Here is a 22,131-nt window from a genome sequence, read left to right as displayed (position 1 = left end):
GTATTTTGCCTTTGAGCCTGAGCAGCTACCAAGCTAGTCAACAACTGCACCGCACTGCGCATATCGTGGTCTGTAGTGCCAGACGGAGGAACTGGATGTACTGGGTGCCTCCTAATATCCTCTGGAGGAGACAGAGAGGTATGAGACGGCATCTCACTTTGAGGCTCACTTTGGCCTGCTATGGCTGGAGGCACCTGAATGTTACCCTCTCCCATAGCTGTATCAAGCTGTTTACTAATCGCTTGCTTCCTAGTCGAAAGATAAAGTGTCTTTGCACAGATAATGATGGAGAATACAAAAATGATCTTTACAATAAGATTTGTGAAGATGATGGCATTTTGAGACATTTCACCGTCAGAAATACACCACAACAGAATGGAGTGGCAGAACGCATGAACCGGACTTTGCTTGAGAAGATTCGGTGTATGTTGTCCAATGCTGGCTTGGGCAAAGAATTTTGGGCTGAGGCAATAATATATGCATGCCACCTTATTAATCGTCTACCATCTGCCGCTATTGGAGGCAAGACATCATTTGAAAAATGGTATGGAAAACCTGTTGAAGATTATAATTTTTTACATGTGTTTGGCTCAATTGCATATTATCATGTAAAAGAGTCAAGATTGGATCCGAGAGCAAAGAAAGCTATATTTATGGGGATTACTTCTGGAGTCAAAGGATACCGATTATGGTGTCCAGAGACAAGAAAAGTTATATTCAGCAGAGATGTTACCTTTGATGAATCTGCCATAATAGATAAGGTGACATTTGAAGATGTCAAACAAACTGATGGTGCTTCAAAGCAGGTGGAGTTTGAGAGAAAATTAATTTTTCCAACACAGGGAGAAAACGAGAAAATAATAGAAGATTTTCCCCTGGAAGAAGAGTCAGTGGAAGGGGAGATTCCAACTCAGGAACCCCAACAACAACTTGAATCAATAGCACCCAGCAAGCCAAAAAGAACAATAAAGAAACCTGTTCGTCTCATAGAGACGGTGGCTTGTGCAGCCTCATTTGTAGCCGATGGTGTTCCTACCACTTATAAAGACGCAGTCCAAAGTTCAGAAGAAGATAAGTGGAGGATTGCCATGAATGAAGAAATGCAGTCCCTTCAAAACAGTCCACCAACCAACAACATTACTACCAAGCCTTTCGATATATATTTCACAAGTTCTAGCATCAACGACTTAGCCACAGCTTGGATAATCTTAAATATATATAGAGCAAGAGGTTTCTTACCTTTAAACAGAAAGAACAACTCCAATTTGACCTTAGTTTTTCACAAAAGATCCCTTCAATTCTGCCACAAGAACAAGGAAGCGAAACTAGCAATTAATTCGGGTTTTTCAGCACTAGAATTACTTTAGAATACTTGAAATCACCTAGGGTTGATATTAAAAACTTGAATGTGTATTTACAGAATATAAAACACTTAAAACAACCTCCCTCACGAGCTGGAACAACACAAAAATCAGCAACAACAAGAAGAACAAGAAACTTACTAGCGCCACGGGATTCCCGACATTTGATTTGTGTTGTTTGCCCTTTGTTTGGGTCTTGGATCATGAGAGAACCTTGAGAGACTGTTTTTAGGGTTATAAGGTCTGAATATACTGAAAAATAATGACTTAAAACGGGGTTGAGGTATCTTATATATGTCCATATGTCTTAAACCGCCTTTGTGGGCCCCATAGAGAGCAGCTTGGCACACTCTCGCGAAAATATGAATATCTCTCTATTCCGAGATCGTATCGATGAACGGTTTAATGCGTTGGAAACTAGACTCATAGATCTTCAATTTGATATGTAGATCACCCCATAATTCCAAGCACATTGGGAGAAAAATGCAGTAATATTTGACCTAAAGTTTAAGTAAAATTATTAACCTAAATTGCGACAACTTTTATCGACTATTGTTTCATAACTCGCTTGACTTCAAGACTTATGATACGGATATTATATGATTCAAATACATTAAAACAAGACCTCTTGGGTCAGTTAATCACCTCTAGTGTTACCCGAAAATACGGGTTACAACATCCTTGATTCGTTTAACTTCTAATACTTGTTAACCACTCTTATACACCCTTGTATCGTTTAAGACCAATAGAATTAACTTCTTATCATCTCAAAGATAATCTCTTCTTGGATTTACGTCGACTAACTTACGGCGTGATCTATGGTATGCGAATTTAGGTTGTAACATCATAGAGGCTTTATAATTAATTTAATGAATTGTTCTTTAATTTCTAATTAATTAGATAACTATGTTGATAATTCAAAATTAGTGTTATAATTTAGAAAATAAAGTATCTTATAAATAATTAATTACAGTAATTAGTAGCATATTTGATAATCATAATTTTACTATATTTTATTGAAAATAATTAAGTTTATTTCAATTGCACTCCAAATCACAAATTGACCATTCTCTAACTCAAAAGTGGCCCAAACACAAGCCCAATCCGCTATTAACCCAGTCCAGGTCCACCCTAATTTTTCACCTTGGCTATCCACAACCCCCTCTCTAAGCCAATCTGCTCGTGCCACGTCACCTCCCCAAAACACTTGCAAAAGAAGCAAAGTGAATCCAAGTCGTCCGTTTCTTAAATCAATGGCTCAAAATTTATCTATGTTTTCCCTTTAATTAAAAATACTCATTAGATATCATCTCCATCGTCAAAACACTATAATATGACGGCCACCAAAATTCCTCTTCAAAACCCCTTAAGTGCCCGAATTATTAGGGTCGTTGATCATCAGATCCAACGGCCCAGATCTCGTCTCCCTATCTTAACATAGAGACGACCCCTCTTCTCTCTTACCCTAAATAATTTCCACTCATACTCAGTCATCCCTCCTTTCCCTTTCCTCTCTATTCTCTAAACTCTCATCAACCCAATCAGTCAAGAAACCCTTGCAAAAATTCGTGCAAGGTCTCAAATCGCCCAGAAATTATCCTTTCTATCTTCATTATCCACGATTTTTACTGAATCTTTGCCCATTTATCTTTGAGATTCAAACGCCCAAATCTGAAAACCCTAGCATACCAATGAAATATCAAATTACCAGACCTCTATTACATGTTGTTGAATATATGGCATGCATGGATATATCTGCAGTGTTATCATCATTATTCTTGGTACAGAGGTCAAGCGTAGAGACCTATCGACACTAGAGCTTTTATCCGATGGGTTTTGATTTCAACGGTTATCCCTGATCTTCACACGCCCAGGTAAAAAATCTTCAACGATTCTCCCTCTGCTCTATCTGATTTTACACGACTATGCTCACATCATTAATTCATCGTCACCTTCCACTAAAAAATATTGAATCTGTTGAAACCCTAAGGCTCAACGGACACTATAAATAACAGTCTTAAATGGTCTAAAAAACACACCAACTACACCTAACATTCTGAAGAAATTTCGAGTTTTACTCAACCTCTGCTTTTCTCTTTCTTTTGTCTCTGAGTTTGTTACTGGCCGAAAGCTGAGCTTTTGCTTTCCTAAACGACTAATTTGAGCACTTGTTTTGTTTGCTGCCCTTAAGGAGGTCAATAAAACCTCAACCCTATTCTTCTTTGTTCGTTAAAATTATTAAGTGTGAATTACTCTATTCCAAAATGAAGTCGTTAATAATGTATTCATGTTTGACAATTTTATATGCTTGTCAATGATATATGGTTGATAAATAGGTTCTGAGATCATAAATTTCCTTTGGTTAATGATATTAGAGTTCTGTAGTGATTCCAATGAACATGTGATGACCCATCTCTATTGTTAAGTCTTAAGAACAGCCAAATAACTCTAAAACTATCCTGATATTTGGTTTCTTTCGGATTTCCTTGATTTTATATTAAGTAATATCATTTATGCCTTAAGTATTATCTGTACTTGTAGTAGCTCACCTGATAAACTAGACTTAAACAAATATGAATCTGTTTTAGTGATAAGATGAGGCTGTCATTTTGGTTTGAGGATGCTAGTTTAGGATATCTGAACTTATCCTCTCCTTTAGCATGCTTCTGTAATTTTGTGAACTCTTTAGAGGTCATTGACTCTCTGATGAGCTTATAGTTGTTTGATCACTATATAAGCATGATTTGAGCAGACTGCATTCCTGTACCATCTTTGTGTGCATTTTCAAGTTCATCACATGCTTGACTTAAGTTATGAGATTTTGTACAAGTTCTGGTATTCTATTTGTTAAGATGCTAAAACCAAGTTCCACTATGGCAAAAATCCTATACTTTACCTACTTGAAAGATTTCCCCAATGTGATAATAGCCCTACCCCTTTTTCTAAAATTCATGCAGTGACATTGTTAGCTTGATGATGATAACACTTTCTAAATAATGTGAATCCATGCTAAATGTCTCATGTATATGTGATCTTTGTTAGATTGTGGTCACATCAGGATGATTGGTTGTCTTATGAACCTATAAGCATTTTGTATTAACAATTATGAAAATGTACATACACTTATGTGGTATGGTATCACTGTGATATTGGGATTTACATTAAAGTGCCTCATTGGCACTTAAACCTGTAGGGAAGAATAAATATGAGTAGTTAGGGGTAATTGGGAGTAAAGTTTGGTCCTTTGTTGAGCTACTCTCCCTGACACACGCACTGTCCTAGGCCTTGAGCCCCTTGGAGCATTGAAGTGTCAGGGGTTCAAAGAGAGCTTTGGCCATGAACGGAGCTTTACCCTTAGCCTCTAATCTATTGACCTATATTACTCCCTTTAGGTTTAGTGTTTAATGATAACGAAAGGTTTTAATGTGAATCACTTTGCCATAAGCGACCCTCACATTAGTGTAATTCCTATAGTTTAAATTATCATTGATTGTTACAATTTGTTTAGGTCCTTACTAGTTCATTTCATGCATAATTATATGTATAGAGTAGCATATCTAATGACCTTCTTTCTTTTTAAACATGTATTATAATTGGGGTTGTCGAGTTCCGAAAGAACTCAGGCCCAAGTCCTGCCCCTGCGCGTTTGGGAAGTCAGCTGATGCCCGTTTCTGCTATCTGTTAGGCCTGCCTCTTTTAGGCCCAAAACCAGAGTCGATCTTTTCCTTTTACTGCATCACTGCCTTTGCTGCATTTTTATTGTCTTTATTTCTCACATATATAAAAATTATCATATTAGATTGAATGCTTTACTTTACCTCATTGAATCATATAGACAATCTAGGCAAGCCCTAAAAGATATAGGATTAAAAAAAATATTAGACTTAGTAATAGATAGCCTTAACACTGTTTATACTATTCCCTACTAACGATTTTATGAAGTCTTTTGGGAACAAAACAGCTTTAGCAAAAGGCGATAATCCTCTCTTCTCAAAAACCTGAAGTGAAATCTAAAATTGAGCTTCTAAACTGTGCTTTTATAACAAAATTAAACAAATGTCGCCGCTCAATAAGAGGGGCATCAAACGATTTCTTCAAAATGAAATTTGAGAATCAAGGTATATCTTAACCTACTTCTTTACAATATTTTTACTTCACTAGAGTTACATAAATAGCCATAATCATTTAAACACAAAGTGTTTGCAATTTAATCCCATCTCATATGTTTTATAAACACAAACCTTATGTGCAATATCCTAAACCCCTTCAATCATATACAACATTGTCTTCAAAGCTTTTCTAAACCTATGCCCTTTAAAAACCACATACCCTTTTTTCAAGTATTAAGTCTTTGCAAATAGATACATAATATGCCATCTCTCTAATACTAGTTTAAGCACAATACAAACAACTAACCCTTTAACCTAGTCTAAGTCCTATGGAGCTATCTCAGGTCGAATTTAAAGGGTGCCTAACACCTTCCCCTTAGAAGAACAAGAACCCTTACTCAAAATCTCACCGGTTAGCAGACCAATTAAGAAAATAGCCTTAGTAATTAAATAGGTACCCTAGTATACCTTTAAATATTATGTGGTGACTCTCTTTCATCAACAACAGAGAAATCACAAGTTGAATCTTGTTTTGACTAGTGCAAAATAGGGTGCAACAGCGGGATCATGTCAAAATGAAAGAAGGGTTTAGCCTTAACATACCTTATCACAATCTGTCCAATAACCACGTTGAACTCATCTCGTCAAACCTTAATCTACAACAACGATAATAAGACTATTATTAAGTTACGGAAGGTACAACTGTCGCACAACGAACGACATGCTTATTTTATAATAAAACGGGCAACATCTCCCCTATAATCTTTACTTCCTCCCAATTCGACATAACACCACCAACAACAATAGCACAATCATAAAAACATGTATACATCATATCCAACCTTATATCATTCACAAAATACCACAAAACAGCCCACACACCCCAACACTTTATACACAAAACGATAACCATAGTAGTGTCAAACAACCTGAAAATGTCACGACGGACAACCAGCCCACCATTCTTCCATTATGTGGTGCTTCTTCACACCCTTTATCCTCCAAAAATCCATAAAATAGTAGCAAAATAGACAACCCAACAATAACACAAAACAACCCACAATACAGTCCGCTACAAGTTGAATAACTCGAGCTCACGACTTCCGATCACCGTCCCGTGAGTTCTTACAATTATTGAATGAATTTTCTCTACTTTTACAGCAGAAAAAATGGATGAAAGAGGGAAGTATACTAACCTTATTTGTTGAATATCTCAGCTCCTATCTTGGTTCTTCAACCCTTAGGTTTTCCTCCAACTAGAACTTAAAAAGAAGAGAAAATTATTTAGGTTTTTGTGTTGAATTTTTGGTAGATGCTTGCAGGGGCTTATCTCTGATTTTTTTGCTCTATAATGAGTGTAGTATCTGAAGAAAATCACCCCTTAAAAGGGCTCTTTGTCTGACCCAAAGTATCCTCTTTTTGGACATGTTTCGTGCTTTCATTTAAGGAAGTAGGTGACACATCTTTATTCCGATATCGTATTGACGAACGATTTAATGTGTAAGAAATTAGACTCGTTGATCTTTAATTTTGTAGGTGTAGCATCCCGTAATTTCAAGTGTATTGGGAGAAAAATGCAGCTATATTTGACATAAGTTTCATCACATTTATTAATGTAACTTTTGATGACCTTTGCCAACTTTTGTGCCACAACTTGCTTGACTTCAAACATAGCACACCACTATCATACGACTAAAATAACTTATGACATAACCTCCTTATAATATTAAAAACCTTAGTTTCACCCCAAATGTACATGTTATAACATTCCCAACTTGTCGACTTTCGACAAAACTTATTTTCTTCAATTTGTTTAGCTTATAACCAACTATCTTGGTACTTGTTATTTATGATCTTAATTTGTAACCTCCAAAGTAACATTATTAAATTATTTTATGTCATTTCAAAGATGATCTCATTTCTGGGCTTACATCAATTGTCTTTTAACGTACTCTCACGTATGAAAACATGGGGTGTGACATACTACTCCCTAAACTCGTTTGAAGTGGTATTAAAAGCTCTTTTCTCGATAAACACCAATTTTATTTTTTTTAAAAAGGTATTTATGCACCAATTAAGGCTTGCGGTATGTTAAAATAACAACAAATAAAAAGTAAGAAAAGAAAATAGCAAATTTTTATATTAAGTCAGCTCAAAATTGTAACGATCAGACCGACTATTTTGTTCAATGGTTCGAGGGCATGAGTAGCTTTGTATGATATATTATGACTTGCGTGAATCATCCGTTCTGGTTTTTGGGGGATTCAGAATTGAATTGGGAGAATGATTCTCATTTTAGAAGCTTTAAGTTGGAAGAATTGACCAAGTTTGACTTTTATGCATTTAATCCCGGAATGGAGTTTCGAGGGTTCTGTTATGTCCGAATGGTGATTTGGGACTAGGGCGTATGCTCGGATTTGCATTTGGATTTTTCAAGAAGGTTTCGGCTCTATTTTGCGAAAGATGGCAATTTAAAGGTTTGGAAAGTTCATAAATTTGATTGGGAGTTGAATTTGATGATACTGGGTTCAGATTGTTGTTCTGGGAGTTGTAATAGATTCGTTAGGTCATTTGGGACTTTTGTGCAAAATTTGAGGTTATTCCAGGTTGATTTGATATGGTTCGGCACGGGTTTTGGAAGTTGAAAGTTCAAAAGTTTATAAAGTTTGATTTGAGGTGTGATTCGTGGTTTTGATATTATTATGCATGAATTGAGGCCTCAAATAAGTCTGTGTTATGTTTTGTAACTCATTGACATGTTTGGATGGGGTCCCGAGGGTCTCGGATGAGTTTCCGACGTGGTTCAGATCATTTTAAGTCATGCTAATTAATGCTGGTTTTGGCTGACTACTGGTGTGACCGCACCTGTGGAAATTTGGGCTCTGGTGCGAAGCCGTAGATGCGGCAGGCATAGCGCAGAAGCATAAGTGGAGCGGGAAACGGGAGACCACAAATGCGGAGGATTCAACGCATCAGCAATGGCGCAGAAGCAGTCTCTTGGGTCGCAGAAGTGATGCCGTAGAAGCGGTTAGTTACTCGCAAATGCAAAAAAAGCTGGGCATAAGCTATATATCGGGGTTTTGGTTCATTTTTATCACAACTTGAGATTGGGAGCTCGGATTGGGGCGATTTTGGAAGCAATGTTTACCACATGGATTGGGATAAGTATTTTCTACTCTGTTTTGATTACATTCCATGGTTCTATCTTCGATTTTGGCATTTGATTGATGATTTCAAAAGAGAAATGGGCGGTTTTTGTCTAAATTATTCCTAAAGTGATTAATTGAGTTTTTGAGCATCGATTTAGAGTCGAATTTGAGTGAAATTAGTATGGTTGGACTCGTAATTGAATAAGTTATCGGAGTTTGTGAGTTTTACTCGGTTCCGAGGTACGGGCACGGGTTGACCTTTTGGTTGACTTTGAGTTTTTTTATTAAAGATTCGTCCTTTACCGCTTGGATTTGTTTCCTAAGGCATTTTTGATGTTTTTGAGTTGCTTTTGACTAGTTTCGATCCGTTCGAAGGTTGATTTGTGCGAGATGGTATTTCTAGAGTATTGCTTGGTTGGCTCGGTATTTGATTTGTCTTGTTTGAGGTAAGTAATATATCTAAACTTAGATTTGAGGGTTGATATCCCTCGAAACTATGATATTTGAGATGGGTCGGGGGTGACACATTGTCACGACCCAAAACTACGTGATCGACACCCGGTATACTATCGAACCCGGATGGACCAACCTGTACAAGAATACCCATCTATATGCCTAATAGATGCATGCAAAAGTCATTTCTAAAAACACAATGATTTTAAATGATTAAGACCATACATGAAACATAATCCTTAAATCTACCATTTTCAATATTTGAAAATACATAAGGTTAACAATATTCCTTTGATACATGTGATATGAATAACTCTCAGTTAAAATAAAAAATAATGATAATTGTCTATGGAATCTCTATGACACAAGGATAGAATAAATACTTGGGACAAACCCCAACCAGAAGAAAGTAAGATCAACATGACAGCCACCATAAAATAGAAGTGGTGCCTCACTATATACCTTGGAAATAGAGTCATCTTAGCCACATCTGCTCATCACATGACACATCTCATCCTGAAAATATATAAAGAAAGCGAGACCCTGTAGAGGGGCCCCTGAGGGCTGGGTACACCACCATAGTACTCAATAAGTGTCATAGACTTCTCTAACTCAAGTTCCTGGGACAAGACTTTATAAAATATATGAAACCAACATTTTATATGAAGTGATAAACCATTACACAAGTTCATACTCCTTAGCATTTTAAATAAAAAGACTAGTAAAATGTAAATCATGATACAAACTTTTAAAATATTTATATCAACCCATGATTCTAATAAAATCATGCAAAATCATTTTAACTTCATTAAAACATTGAAATCACTTTCGGCTCCTTAGGCATATACATAAAAAAAATCATCTTTTAACTTTCACCAGCAGTACTATACCATCACCGTCACAAGAAGGTCAACTAGGTTATGTACCTATCGGCAAGTATCATATACCGTACTTGCTCAGGTCGTCTCATCGCAGTGCCGTACGAATCGACTTAGCCAAGCTATTAATAACACAAAATAGCACCTCTTAAGGAGGATACTCCGCCTAGTCTATATCACAAAGTGGCCATCTACGCCTACACCGGCACGTGTAGTTTCATGAAGACAAGCACAATATATCCGAAGGTAATCTCGGTGAATACAAGTAACTCCCAAAATATTTGATACTCCAAAAATAGATCAATAGCTGAATAGCATTAAAGTATCTATTTTATCAAATAATGACATTTATAGCCAATCCAAATCGTTTGAACAAAATCAAATAAGGTCCTTCCTCATTTCATATTCAGCTATTAACAAATTGAGAATTCAATCCTTAAAGATTTAACAAGTGCTACTTCAAAATATAAATATTATAGAAATATTATATTTCTCATTTTATAAAACAAAGATAACAATAGAACTCAAACGCTTAATCCATTTATCATCAACATAAGTTTTTAATAAAACTTATACCATTTGCCTCAAGTGTCATTTGCTAAAAAGTTTTTGAAAATAAGTTTTTACAAATCAACATGACATCATTTCATATGCAACACGACGCAAAGACCATGGTAACATCCCTTCCCGCTTGTCCCAATGAGTGCAGATGCACATTTATGAACAATATCATGTATCAAGTCAAAACATGTGTTTATAGAAAATCCCTCAAGTACAGTATGTTTTAATCAACTTACCTTAAATCTAAGCTCCAAAATAGTACTATAAGGATCGAATTCATTTGAACTCTCAAATGTCGCTAACAAGCCAATATCTACATAAAAACTCATATTCATCAACAACATGTTACGATAACACCAACTAAGTCAACTAAGTATTCAACACTTAGGTCCAACTTTACAAGACTAGTAAAAATTAATATTCCCACCATAAAAGTCGATTCTTGAGTTTTTAACTCTCAATCTCTAATTGCATACCCAACAATACGATATTCAATAATCGAATTGCTCAAAGGATTATAAGGAATATCATTTAACTCATTTTCACAAAATCGACACTATTCATCGTCTCTACTCACTAGTCAATCTTATTTACAATACCTATTTCTAGGGTTCATCTCCCAACTCAACCAAACCAAAATGTTTACTCCAAATCACCTTCTATATACTTATTTATACATAATAGATAATCATTGAGTAGTGGGATTACCTCTTGAAGACAAATCTTGAAAATCTCTATTTTTGTGCTCTTAGAGGATTTGGAAGAATCTAACAAATTTCATAGTTGAATCTTGTTACTAGTAGTGTTAATCAACTTGAATTAACATAAAATATAGATAACAACTCACCTTGTATGATCTAAGTGAAGCCTTGGTCGAAATCCTCTTCAAAAGCCCCAAAGAACTCCCAAAATTTGACCCCAAATCATCTCTCCCAACCTAGTGGGTATATATAACCTTCCCAGGTATGCTGCCATGCATCTGGGCATGCACTTGGGGCAGCCGACTTCTTCAAATGCGCTCTAAGGTGCGCTGCCGCGCAGTCGGGCGCACATCACACAGTGCTCAGTAAATTGATTATAACTTTTAGTACAAAAGTCCAAATAATTAAAGGTTTGAACCGTTGGAAATTAGACCCAAGGGGATTTAATGTAATAGGTTGAACCCAACATAACTGATTATACACATAGAGATATAGTCATTTGAAGTTAGGTCATGTGTGACCTTGGGCACCTTCTTCCTTGTAACAATTTCAACTTTTTCCAAACTACTTTCCCCCACTTCTAAATGTCCTTATAACCCTTCGAACCATGTACAACACATGTCCAAATTTTCAAATAGATTTATCCATAATCATAGTTATTGTTAGCTTATAAAAAATATGCTCAGTGCTTAATGACCTTCAAATCAGGCCTTTAAAATTTGAAAATTTTTGGGGGTGTTACCTGCACGTGCTAGGTGATGGGCACAAGTGCGTGTACTGAGGTATTCATGATATGGGTAGTTCTTAGGCTATTGTATGCCTTGTTTTTCTATCATGCTTCTTTGATAACGTATTTTCTCCATTTATATGACTATGTGGGACATTATCCATGCTAGAAATCATGCCTAGACTACCTGTTTAATTGTTTGAGACATGATAGTGCTATTTTCGCCATGTTGAGCTATTTTTCTTAGTCGTAGTCACACTATACAGTCAACATAGTCACATTCGCATGTTGTATCTCTGTCTTTGTGCACTTTGGATATGTTTTCACACATGTTATTGGTGTCCTTGTACGTGACACGAGTTTAAACTGTATTGAGGCATATTATGATATTCCATGTTATATTGTTAGATTGTATTTCTGTGATGATGTATGCATATTGAGACTTGAGCAAATTGATGACTGATGTAGGCCATAGATCCGTATTGATATGGATATATGGATCGGGTTGCACGCTGCACCGGTTATATTGATATTGAAGTGACACGTATGCTAGGCCCTACATTGGGCTGAGTTGTTCTAGTAGAACCTTCTCACCCACCATATATGCCACATCACAAACCTTCCTATCAGCATAACTCTTAGGCCCGGACTGTACTGTATGAAGTCTCTCCTGGATCAACTTCACCTTCTCCAAAGAATTATGGACCAAATCAGTGCCCAACAACCTAGCCTCCCTAGGCTCAAACCAACCAACCGGAAAACAACATCGTCTCCTATATAAGGCCTCATAAGGAGCCATCTAGATAGTCGACTAATAGCTGTTGTTGTAGGAAAACTCTACTAACGGTAGAAACCGATCCCATGAACCCCCGAAATCAATGACACATGCTCGTAACATGTCTTCCAATATCTGAATAGTACTCTTGGAATGCCCATCTATCTGGGGATGAAATGCTGTACTCAGCTCGATCTGTGTGCCCAACTTTTACTGCAATGCTCCCCAAAAATATGATGTAAACTGCATGTCTCGATCCGAGATAATAGACACGGGCACACCATGAAGGCGAACAATATCACGAAGATAAATTCGAGCGAGCTGCTATGAAGTGTAAATAGTCATGTCAGGAATGAAGTATGTAGACTTGGTCAGTCTGTCCACAATGACCCACCCTGCATCGAATTTCTTCAAGGTACGTGGAAGCCCAACTACAAAATCCATAGTGATACACTCCCACTTCTACTCTGGAATATCTAGCCTCTAAAGCAACCCACCCGATCTCTGATGCTCATACTTCACTTGCTGACAGTTCAAACACCGAGCAACATACTCAACAATATCCTTTCTCATCCTCCGCCACCAATAGTGCTGCCTCAAATCATGATACATCTTCGCTGCACCCGGATGAATGGAATAACACAAACTATGGGCCTTCTCAAGTATCAACTCTCGCAACCCACCCACACTAGGCACACAAATCCGACCCCGAAGCATCAACACCCTATCATCACCAAAAATAACCTCCTTAGAATCACCATGGTGCACCGTTTCCCTTAGGACAAGCAAGTGGATCATCATATTGACGCACCTTGATACACTCAAACAAGGACAACTGAGATACAACACAAGCAAGTACCCCGCTAGGCTCCAAAATATCCAATCTCACAAACCTATTAGCCAAAGCCTGAACATCCAATGCTAACAGTCACTCCCCAACTGGGATATAAGCAAGACTCCCCATGCTCTCAGCCTTCCTACTCAAAGTGTCGGTAACCACATTGGCCTTCCCCGAGTGATAAAGAATGGTGATATCATAGTCCTTTAGTAGCTCTAACCACCTCCGTTGGCTCAAGTTAAAATCCATTTTTTTGAATAAGTGCTGGAGACTCACGTGATCCATGAACACCTCAAAGACACGCAGTAAAGATAATGCCTCCACATCTTGAGCGCGTGAACAATGGCTGCTAACACCAAATTGTGTACTGGGTAGTTCTTCTCATGAGGCTTCAACTGACGCAAAGCATAAGCAATCACTCTACCCTCATACATCAACACATACCCAATGCCAACCCGTGAAACATCACAATAGACTGTGTAAGAACCCAATGCTGAAGGCGACACCAAAACTGGAGTTGTAGTCAAGGTAGTCTTGAGCTTCTAAAAGCTTTCCTCACACTCGTTAGACCACCTGAATGGGGAACCCTTCTGGTCAATCTAGTCAAAGAAGATTCAATGGACGAGAATCCCTTCACGAAGCGGCGATAATGCCTAGCCAAACTAGGAAACTCCTGATCTCAGTAGCAGTAGAAGGTTTGGGACAACTCTGAACTCCCTCAATCTTCTTCGAATCCACCTTAATCCCCTCACTAGATATCACATGGCCCAAGAGCGCCACCGAGTCTAATCAAAACTCATACTTGGAGAATTTAGCATATAACTTCTTCTCCCTCAACGTCTAGAGCACGAACCTCATTCTCTATTCATGCTCATCTCAACTGCGAGAGTACACAAATTTATTATCAATAAACACGATGACGAAGGAATCAACATAAGGCTGAAGCATGCTATTCATCAAGTGCATGAAAGCTGGTGGGGCATTGGTCAACCCAAAAGATATCATAGTGGTTATAGCGGGTACTAAAGGCTGTCTACAGAATATCTGAAGCTCAGATCTTTAACTGATGGTACCAGCCGCCCATCTCCTCCTTCCATGGCTGCCACCAGCCCTCCCCCTTAGTCTCTCATCTCTCATTCTTGAGAAGAGTAGCCGCACCCCGTCGTCCTCCCTCACTCCTCATGCCACTGTTGTCGCCGCCACCGAAGGTGTTGACCGGCAAGGCGGAGACGCCATCGATGAACTACGACCGCTGCTGCCCCTCTTCGTTCAACACCCTTATCCTTTATTTATGTGCTTTTTTTGTTAACAGGTGGATGACTAGACCTGGCCGGATTTACAGATCTGGCCGGACAGTAATTTTCGACGACTATGTCCTCCATGTCCTTTCATTCTTGTAGATTTGCTATCAATAAAACTAGATCTATAAAGATCTGGATAAAATTTCCATTTGGATGTTAACGTTACTTCGCCGGAATCTCGCTACCTCGCCGGAACTTTAACTCCGGGACCCTGACGTTTTTCTGGAAATGCTCTTGTCATTACTGAAATCTGGCCGGAAAATTAAATTCCGGCAATTTCCATGGAAAACGCTGCTTGGTGTTCTATTTGAAAACCAACAAATTTCGTTGGTTTAACTATTGTGTTTGCTTATTTCTTGGGTAGGATTTTGTTGGTATTTACTACATTATTTGGATCTGTTTTTGTGCCTATTCATGATGATTTTCTTCGTTTCTAATGTTTTTCTGTTCTTTAGACTCCTTCAGTTCTTTGAAGGACACATATTATGACTGCCTACTGAAGCTAAGCTATGTTCTATGACTACATGTTCAGCACTGTTCTTGCTCTTGTTCCCTTGACCGCCATACGTAACGGACTTTTGGAAATTGTTAAACTTGTTAGGCACTGCAGAATAACGCTATAGTGCCATGTCTATAAAAAAAGATATTAATTTTTGAGGCCTGGAGATGATATTCAGACTGGTAAAGGACAAGATACTACATTATCCTCCGGACCCGGAACAAATATATTTTAACTAGACGATGACAAAAGTCAAAGAAAAAATAAAAGACGAGAATGTGAATGTCCGTGCTTCAGGAGGCAACGCGGAGTCGCTACCAAATCGGCGTTTGCATTCTAATGTCTTATTGCTATATGGCATACACCATATGAGCCTCCAAAAATATTTTTTAAATCATTTTCAAAAAAGTATTTTCCTATATTATTTTTAAAACTATTTCCCAAAAATATTTTTCCAAAAAATCTTTCAAAAACAAAACATTTTCAAAGAGTATTTTCCTATATTATTTCTAACTATTTTCCTAAAGTCTTTCAAAAGCAATATTCCAAAAACATTTAAAAACCAAAAACCATTTCAAAATATGTTGTTTAATTTATTTTACCTTTTATTATTTTACTAACAATTTCACTTCTCTTGTCTTGCGAGGTACTATCACATGGGAGTTGCTTTCGGGAGACGTCACCCAAAGACAAAAAGACAAATTACCGTCAAAGCTCCCCGCTTCGCACTTCCTATTCTTGGATGTATCCAAACCGTAAAGTATAGTAAAGTAGTAGATAAATATCGTATTTTCTTGCTTTGCTTTGATGTTTATCTATTTACCAAACACTTAGGGTGAATTTCATTTGGTAATAATCGGGTTAACTTATAATATTGTACATTAGATAATTCACATAATTTTTATGAACACTTAGGTTTTCAAATATATATACTAAACTTGGTCAATCAATTAGAATTAACGTATACATAATCAATTAGGTTAGTTGTATACCTAAAATAAAACATGTCATCCTCTTTTCATGAAAATAAAAATAAATCATTTTATCGTATTTTCTTAAAGCTATACTAGTATGCCTTTCGGACCTCTCTATATGTAAATTATTCTCCAACTAATATATTTTGAGTAGGCATAATTTGTAAATACATTAGAATTATATTGTCGTGCTTTTCTTTGAGCGATTTGGGCCTTGTAGTCATTTAGGCTGGACTCATAATTTGTGTTTCAAGACCATGACTCAAGAGATGGTCTTTAGTTACTCATTGAATGATAACTCTTTTTTAGTGCGAATATTTCTTTGTATTGATGGGATAATTTTCTGTCATAAACATTTTGATACATTTTTCACATGCCATACTCATTATTCATTAAATTAATTCTTTTAGTTTATCCATTATCTACTAAGATTGTTTAAAGATTATTCTTTTTCCACTCTTACCGATCATTTAGAGTGAATTTCTATTTCTAGCTTTTGTAATGCTCAGTAAATTTCACCAAGGAATTTGAGGTTTTGTAGTGCCGATGTAAACTTACGTGTTTGAGGATTGTAGAAATTCTTTGCGGCTAGCAAGCTCGCCGCGGTACGGACTTCTTTTGGGTTGAAGAATGCACTGAGGAGTTAATGGAAACTTTTGGCTGAAGAAGGCAATTTAGCGGTCAGTTTCGCGACCGCAGAATCATTTTGCGGGCCGCATAATCATCGCGTAGTTGAGCAAAGAATTTATTGAATTTTGAAGGTTGTTCTGCGGTCCATTATGCGATCACATAGTTATTTTGCGGTCCGCACATCCGTCGCAGGTTTGGCATGAAGAATTTTGGAGAGTGATTATGCGGCCGCATAAGTGGTATGCGGACCGCAGACCTATCGTAGACCGGTCCAGACCAGCTAGTTCTTGGCATCGTTTTCGCGGTCCATTTTGCGGGCCGCATATCTGTTCTGTGGTCCATTCTACAACCGCATACCTGAGTTCGGAGGGTCCATTTTCCTATTATTATAACCCGATCCCATTTTGATAAATAGCCTTAGGGGCTCATTTTGAAGCGGATGCCTGATGATTTTAGAGAGAGGTGAGAGTATTTCTAGAGAGAGAAGGAGGAAATCTAGCATTCAAATCACCCATTCTTGCACCAATCTTCAGGAATCAAGAAGCCACTCAGTAGACCACTGTTTATCCGGGTAAGTTCTTATCCTACATCATCCATGCAAATTGTTTAGGGTCTAAGTAGATTGTGTAGTTAGAGATAGGCCATGCATGTGCCAATAGGTGGTACAATGTGAGGTTTTTGAACTATTTTGAGTAGTATCTTATTGAAATTGGTTGAGGGAGGAAGGGAATACCATTGTAGAGCTTTGTAGTCTATTTTGCATACTAGGTATTTGACAAATTTCTAAGAGAGTTACACCATGAGAATTCTTCTAATTATTATCCTATTTTCGCTATCTTACTATAGATTGTTATTGCCAGGAGTGTTGGGGCATTGTAGTAATTTAAGAAAAGCTCAAAGCAAGGTATGTTGGCTAAACTACTCTTTTAGAATTGAATTTCATGATATTCCCGTAAGTTTTAAGTATGGTTTATGTGTTAAAGCGTTATAACTTCAATTCATGTTTTAAATGAAAGTCCATTATGCATAACTTGGAAAGAATACTCAATGCGTCTAAAACTCCTATTACTCATATATATACTTAAGGCCTTGATTTCGAATGTTCATATTGTTGATAATCTATAAAGATGCTTGAAAGTGAAAGAAGTGAGTTGGAGATATAAAGTGTGGCCAACGTACTAAGAATGAAAATTATACTTGTGGCCAATGGTGCCAAGGAAATTAAATGATGTGAGAAAGGTTATAAAATGAGCCTTGATTCAACTGTTCCAAATCGACTTTCAAAATAGATGTGCCTAAAAGCTTATGTACTCAAGTCATGCCCAAATGTGGTTATTTTAACTAATGATATGCTTTGTAAGTATTTCCAATGTGTTTTGCGCTCTTATATATTCATGAGTTGAAATTGTCTATTGCCCTTTTGGGAAAAAGTATTTCAAGAATAAATGATGTGTTAAAGATTTTCTTATGTGATTAAATTATGTTATACTCCTTTTTGGTAAGAAAACCTTGTATGAAATCAATGTAACCAAACACTTATTTCTCATGTAATGAAACCTAATGAACTTACACTTGCTAAGGCCAAAGGTGCCAAACGGTTGATTGGAAGAGAACTCGTTATACAAACTATTATCGTTTTGGGAATCTAAATTGTGGTATTGTGATTACACCTTCACCCGCATACATTGGGGTGAGGCGGCAGGACCGCTTTGTGTAGAATTGTAGTATTATGATTACACCTCCACCCGCATATATTGGGGTGAGGCGACCGGGCCTCTTTGTATAGAGTTGTGGGATTGTGATTACACCTCCACCCGCATACATTGGGGTGAGGCGACAGGGCAACTTTGTGTAGAGTTGTGGTATTGTGATTACACCGCCACCCGCGTACATTGGGGTGAGGCGACAGGGCCGCTTTGTGTAGAGTTTATGGTATTGTGATTGCACCTCCACCCGCATACATTGGGGTGAGGCGGCAGGGGTTCTTTGTATAAAGGTGGTTACAGAGGATCCCAGACTTAAAATTAATAAATATTATTTTAATAAATATTATTGGAAGCTCTTAATAAATTTTCTTTGACTTTAACTGCTATCTAAGCCCTTTATTTGTTACTATGATTCATCATATCCATGTTGTATTTCCAAGTCCTTGAATAGGTATTTTGGTTTTCATACTAGTACTATTCCACATGTACTAACGTCCCTTTTGCTGGGGGTATTGCATCTTCAATGGATGCAGGTAGTTCACCGGCGGGTGGTCTTAATCCTCGATAGCAGTTACTCCTTATTCAGCAGGTTTTGGTGAGCCCTACTCTGTTCCGAGCTTTATGTCATTTGACGTTATATTTTGTGATTTGAGGTATAGTCGGGGCCTTGTCGTCGGCACTTCCATTCTTCACTTCTATTGTACTTAGAGGTTCCGTAGACAGGTTGTGGGTGGTGTTTTATGTTGGGTAATGAACTAAAAGTATTGGTATGTGACAAATATATTTTTCATCATATCTATAAACTTGTAATTTTTAGGAAGTCGTAAATGAATCTCTTTTGAATAATGGAAAAAGAATGTGGAACACTTGACTCTTCTCATGTCTATCTCTTGTACTGATTTTTATATTGTTAATGGGCAAGGTTGGGTAGAAGGCATCTAGTAGGCTTGCTTAACCGGGATATCTCGGTTGAGCGCCGGTCATGCTCTCCGAGGTCGGGGCGTGACAGCTTTTCACTTAAATAGTTATTTTTTGCACATAAATCAAAATATTCCCAAGTGTATCCTTTAATCAATATTCATTTAGTTAATTTATAAACATTCCACATGTCACTACATAATATTTTATATTTTTCATTCCTTTAAAACTTACTCATTCATGCTAATATTTTCACACTTTGTTTCTTTGGTCGAATTATTCGTATGCAAATAATCATTCTTTTCTTTTCACTTTACTCCTTAATGCATGTTCTCTCATACTTTAATCAATCATTCAAAGTTTTTTTCTTCAAATCGTAAGTAGATTCTTTTAATCTTATTCTTGTGAAATCCAAATCTTTGTTTAAATATTTTGAGCAAATATGTATTCTTAAGCACAATTCTTTTATATTATTCAACTCACACTACGATACGATTGTTTAATATATTTTTAGTTCCTTTCACACTCCATTCTTGTTGTATATTTTGTTACATATTTAATCATTCTTTGTTTAAATTAATTTTCACACTTAGTCTATTCTTTAAAAACATAACTCTTTGTACACTTCATATATTCTATACGATTTGATATACCTTAATCATTTCGTTTTCAAAATACAAAGTCAATGGCATACTTTCTTTGCACATGATCTATTATGTATTTAATTATTCATTTGGGTACGTGTTAATCACCCTCTTATTTGAATTCTTTGTGAATAGTAGTGAGTATTTACTTGAACCTCCCCTCTTATTTGATCGAGCCCACAGGAATCACATTTTGTGTATCTTGAGGGATGCCTAACACCTTCTCCTCGAGATAACCTGAACCCTTACTCAGAATCTCAACGGTTTTGTAGACCATAGTCAAAGTGTCCATTATATAGGGTAATGTAGGTGTCCTAGTGTACCTTAAATATTAGGTGGCGACTCTAAATTTTAACCAACCTTGTAGAGTACTATAAGTTGTAGTTTGCTTTGTCTTGTGCAAAATAGGGTGCAACACCCAGTTCTACGAGATGCTTGATGTACAATTACAGATTGGTGGTAGACCTGTCACTTCAGAGGATCGTGCACAATTGAATGAGCGCTTTTCGCTCAACGCTCATGCCCAACACCTGGTGGGGATTGCCGATGGACAGAGGGTGACTACTAATGAGGACATTAACATCCCAGAGCATTTAGTTCATGGAGAGGAGGAGCAGCTTAGGGAGGATGGTGATGAGGGGGATGATGATTTGGGAGATGATGTTGATGATTGGGAAGAGGCTATGAGGAGGCCAACAGAGCCTTCTTCACTGAGGACGACTATGATGATTGATTGGGGAGTTTCTTGACCACCCTTCCTAATTTTGTTTACTTATGCATTGAGGACACTACATCTTTTAAGCGTAGGGTAGGAGACTCTCTGTGGTTTGTGTAGTATTATAGTAGTACCATGTTAGCTTCTTATTTTTGATTTGTGGTTCCTTACTCTCTATATAGTTAGATTCTTGTTTCTTATTTTAGGGTTGCTTATTTAGAGTAAAATATTGGACTTTTTCCGACGATGGATCTTCTGACAGTTTTATTTGAGGGATTAAAATCTAAACAAAAACACAAAAAATTGAAAAATAGAAAAGCACAAAAACATGTCTTTCAGTTTTCTTTTGGTAGTAATAATCCCCATGATTTTTCTTTGTACCCCGGTTCTTTTCCATGAGTTGTAGCTTTAATCGGGTATTTTTCTTTTTAGATTAGATTAGGATTTAGGGAATAAAACGATGAAGAATGATGAGATTCCTAGGAGCTTTTGACTTGTTTGATAGAAACATATTTAGGCTTTGGCATGTGTAGTATCTTCCATATGTTTTGAAATTGTTCATGATGCCTTTATGAATTGGATAGCATGTTTTATGACGCCTATGGCTTGTTTGCTTAACTTATGTTCACTTTTCGCTTAATGCTTAATATCTCTTGGCTTCGTGAATACTTTCTTTAGTTTGAGAGTCGGAATGGGACCATCCTTAGCGAGAGTCATATGCCATGTATGATGAGATTTCTGTGTAGTTAATTTTAATGCATTTGAGTCTAAAACTTGCCCGGCATATGAATTGAATCAAAATCCTAGGTGTTGCTCGATTTGAAAAATAATTTTAGGCTTTATTCAATCTTTTTGAGCTTGATGCTTATCACAAATAAAATTATCCCTAGTTATCCTGTAAATGCCCCGTCAATCATTTTGTGTGTTTTAGCCTCATTCCCCTATTTGATGTTCCCCATATGCGTATTTGATATTTGGTGATTTGCGGGGATGGTTGGGATTGGATTCGAGAAGGTTTCAGAGTGAATTGAGACACTTGGTCTCATTTTGGAAGCTTAAGTTTTAAGAGTTGACCAAGGTTGACCTGTGTAAACGACCTCGGATTCGTATTTTGATGGTTCCAATAGGTTCGTATGATAATTTTGGACTTTATGTCATGATTTGGATTTGGAGGTTCTTAGAATGATTTGGC

The 22,131-nt window shown here is 37.1% G+C and overlaps 1 long non-coding RNA gene across 1 annotated transcript; it reads left to right on the top strand.

The window, feature by feature from the left end:
- Positions 1 to 14,512: 14,512 nt before the first annotated feature.
- Positions 14,513 to 19,541, top strand: LOC138907002 (uncharacterized). The gene is made up of 3 exons (XR_011414668.1): positions 14,513 to 17,527; positions 17,817 to 17,860; positions 19,196 to 19,541. It is a non-coding gene; the product is annotated as an uncharacterized lncRNA (long non-coding RNA).
- The last annotated feature ends 2,590 nt before the right edge of the window (positions 19,542 to 22,131 follow it).

This window comes from Nicotiana tomentosiformis, chromosome 3 (assembly GCF_000390325.3).
Source record: "Nicotiana tomentosiformis chromosome 3, ASM39032v3, whole genome shotgun sequence".
NCBI lineage: Eukaryota > Viridiplantae > Streptophyta > Magnoliopsida > Solanales > Solanaceae > Nicotiana > Nicotiana tomentosiformis.
This window is presented reverse-complemented; position numbering and strand designations above follow the sequence as displayed.